This window comes from Palaemon carinicauda, chromosome 10 (genome assembly GCF_036898095.1).
Source record: "Palaemon carinicauda isolate YSFRI2023 chromosome 10, ASM3689809v2, whole genome shotgun sequence".
Classification (NCBI taxonomy): Eukaryota; Metazoa; Arthropoda; class Malacostraca; order Decapoda; family Palaemonidae; genus Palaemon; species Palaemon carinicauda.
This window is the reverse complement of record NC_090734.1, coordinates 157,293,929-157,297,785: the sequence shown is the minus strand read 5'-3', so window position 1 is coordinate 157,297,785 and position 3,857 is coordinate 157,293,929. Positions and strand designations below refer to the sequence as shown.

At 32.3% G+C, this 3,857-nt stretch overlaps 1 long non-coding RNA gene across 1 annotated transcript; it reads left to right on the top strand.

The window, feature by feature from the left end:
- The first annotated feature begins 433 nt into the window (after positions 1–433).
- LOC137648555 (uncharacterized) lies at positions 434–2,234 on the top strand. Its single transcript, XR_011045656.1, has 2 exons — positions 434–786; positions 1,406–2,234. It is a non-coding gene; the product is annotated as an uncharacterized lncRNA (long non-coding RNA).
- The last annotated feature ends 1,623 nt before the right edge of the window (positions 2,235–3,857 follow it).

Below are 3,857 nucleotides of genomic sequence, written 5' to 3'. Positions count from 1 at the left end.
TAACCTAATGATTTGTAAGTTATTCTTTTATATAGAATTTTTTATATAGCTGTTTTTAACTCCTTTTGTCTTCATATACTGGTTTGAAAGTATTTTTTTTTATTCATTTTTTTTTAAATACCAGTTTTAACATATTGGTTTACTAGTTAGCCTCTCTATAGGCTACCGAATGCAAATTTTTCTACTTGCTGGTTATTATATACTTCCAGTAAAGAAAAGTCTTTAGGGTTACTTCTGTTTATTGACTGGTTTTAAATACCCGTTTTAAAGTTTTAACATACCGGTTTAAAAGTTATTTTCTGTATTCTGGAAGTTTTCTATTTAACTGTTTTTAACTTTTTGGTTAATTGTACTTTCAGGGAAGAAAATTGTTAGTCTATTTTGGTTTATAGACTGCAAATTAAGCTATTTCTGTTTATTGACTGAAAATTGTTTTAAGTTATTTCTGTTTATCGACTGGTATTATTCATGTTTTAACATACCGATTTAAGTTAGTGTACTGAACGTTTTTAGTAAGTTTTTAACTTTCTGGTTATTTGTCATTGCAGGAAAGAAAAGTGTGTGGTATCGCCTGATTACCTTTTGGAGTTTCAAGCTTATATGGAATGGGAATAGAAAATGGGAATCTCTAAATCACAAGACTCGACTGGACAGACTAGTGACAACGCTGGATCAACTCTGGAATGAGAATAGAAAATGGGAACATCGCTAAATCACAAGACAGGACTGGAAATACTAGTGACAACGCTGGAATCTTGTGATGTATTTTTCAGTCTGAACTAAAAGGTAAGTATTATATTATGGTGTATTTTTAATATATTTTAAAAAGCAAGCTAGTCCTCCCCGCTTAGGGGCGGGGCCCCTAATCGGGGAGGACGTTCCCTGTGGCGCACGGTAGACCTAAAATGAGGTCTACTGTGCGCAACAGGGAGGCTTGCTTTTAAACCCTTTAGTTTTAAGTTTGGTGAGTTTTTAAACCTTTTTGTAAATTACATAGGTTCTATAGTTAACCCTGAAGCCTGTAGATAAATTTAAAAGTAGTTTTCAAAATTTCTTTTGCTTTTTATTTATTATTTATTGCATAATTTAAGGTTTTTGATATTTCAATTTTTGGTGTTTAATTTTAGCATGTTAATCGCAAATTGAAAGTACAGTTTTTCAGAAATTTTTTATTTGTATATAAATATATTTTTTATTAAAAATTTGTTGATAAATTTAAAGATTGTTGATAACTATATCCTAAGTTCAAACTTTATTTGCCTTATATATTCTATAACATAATTTACTTTTGAATATTTTAAGTACCTTGTATAGTTACTTTTTGAAATTACAGGCTTAGGATACGGGTCAGTTATGTAGGGATACCTAACTCTTACTCGAAGTTTTTTCTGATATTTTTTTTCAGGTTGGTTGGCTCGACTTCCGGATGATGTGGTTTAAGAACCAAATTCTATGAATTTCTTATCTTCAATACCTACCCATGATGATTGTTACTAGTCTGTCAAGATCGCAAATTTGGATATAAGAATTCTACTGGCTTGGATCGTTAACTTGGTTGTTTACTGGAGATCCTGCCAAGATCGCAAATTTGGTTGAAGATTGGTACTGGTTAAGGTAGTCTATTTGGTTGACTGTTGCTGGAAATAAGATCGTAATTTTGGTGAAGAGAGTTACTGGAGATCCTGCTAAGGTTATAATTTTGGTGAAGATTGTTACTGGAAATCCTGCCAAGATCGTAAATTTGGCGAAGGTAGTTATTGGAGATCCTTTTAAGATCTAAATTTGGTGGAGATAGTTACTGGAAATCCTGCTAAGATCGTAATTTTGGTGAAGATAGTTACTGGAGATCCTGCTAAGATTGAAATTTTGGTGAAGATAGTTACTGGAAATCCTGCTAAGATTGTAAATTTGGTTGAAGATTGTTACTGGAAATCCTGCTAAGATCGTAATTTTGGTGGAGATAGTCATGGTAAGATCGTAATTTTGGTGAAGATAGTTACTGGAAATCAGGCTAAGATTGTAATTTTGAAGATAGTTATTGGAAATCCTGCATAGATTGTAATTTTGGTGAAGATAGTTACTGGAAATCAGGCTAAGATTGTAATTTTGGTGAAGATAGTTATTGGAAATCCTGCATAGATTGTAATTTTGGTGAAGATAGTTACTGGAAATCAGGCTAAGATTGTAATTTTGGTGAAGATAGTTACTGGAGATCCTGCTAAGATCGTAAATTTGGTTGAAGATTGTTACTGGAAATCCTGCTAAGATTGTAATTTTGGTGATGATAGTTACTGGCTAAACCACTCTCAAGTCACTTTAGTTGATTACTGGAAATCTCAGATGTCGTATACTTGGTTGAAGATTGTAAATTGAAATAAGATCATCAATTTAGTGAAGATTACTGGAAATCTCCTCAAAATCGTATATTTGATTGAAGATTTACTGTAAATCCTTAGATCATCAATCAATTTTTGCCTGTTAAATGTCCATTGGAATTTTGAAATTAAAGTTTTTTACTGGAAATTTTGGTTAAACTAATAGGTTGAAATTCCTGCATATGGGTAATTGGTAAGATTCAACGAAAAATGGTTTAATTTGGTTGTTTTTATAGTGCAATTTCTTCGCTAGATATTTTGAAAAAACAATTTGAAATTCTTTTCATTTTTTGGGGTATTCTGGCAGATAAAATAAAGGTAGGTTAATTATTGAATAAAATTCAAAATTTTTGTTTTTGGTGGTATAAAGGAATTTGATGTAATAGTCTTCAATAAAATTAAACTGTTCATATTTTATTCATGGTTGTTTGAACCCATTTTTCTCTTTATAGATAGGCAATTTTATTTCACCAAATAAATTTCTATTCGTAGTTTGTCATATTTGCTTTACCGTTAAGATATTGCTGAATTAATGTTGAAAATGGTATGGTAATATTTAATTTTTAGTCTAAAGCTTTGAAAATGCTTATTGTTAGCGTTAACAGAAAAAGGTGAATTATGGTGAATTTTAATATTTAGTTTTTAAAGCTTTTAAGAATGCCTTTTCTGTTAGCTATTACAGAAAAAGGTGGCAAATATTATGGTGAATTTTAATATTTGGTTTCAAGGTTTGATAAATCTTAACTCTAATTTCAAAAGGTGACCTGGCTTTGTAATAAAGATATCGTCTAGTGAAATAAAAATGGGCGTATGAGAATAATTATACGAAATCTAGGTAGAAAAGATCGTACCTGGGAGGGGGGGGGGGGAATATATTAACAGAATCATTAGTGTCCAAGAGAAAGTTAGCTACAGTATTGTTATTACTACTTGCTAAGCTACAACACTAGTTGGAAAAGATATAAAGCCTAAGGGCTCAACAGGGGAAAATAGTCCAATGTGGGAAAGGAAAAAAATTCTACAAGAAAAGTACTGAATGTAAACTGTTTTAAGAACGGTAATAGCATTAAAAATAGGCTTTTTCATATAAACTAACTTTAAGACATAAGGAAGAGAAATAATACAAATTTGCCAGTGAACTTTTACTCAAGAGAACTCTAACCCAAGACAGTGGAAGACCATGGTATAGAGGCTATGGTTCTACCCAAGACTAGAGAACAATGCTTTTGATTTTCTAGTCGTCTTAGAAGAGCTGCTTAAACCCTGTCCACACAATCGAGCATGCCTGGTGGGCAAACAGTGATACCAGGCCACAATAGTTAGTGAAAATGAGGGTTGATGACGTCAGAAGCTGGAAAACTAAAGCCAGGGATCTGGCAACACTGTATGAAGCCAGATCCCTGTCTGTGGTTTTCCCGCTTCTGACTTCATTAACCCTCATTCTTCCTAACTATTCGTGGTCTTGGTATCTCTGTTTGCCCG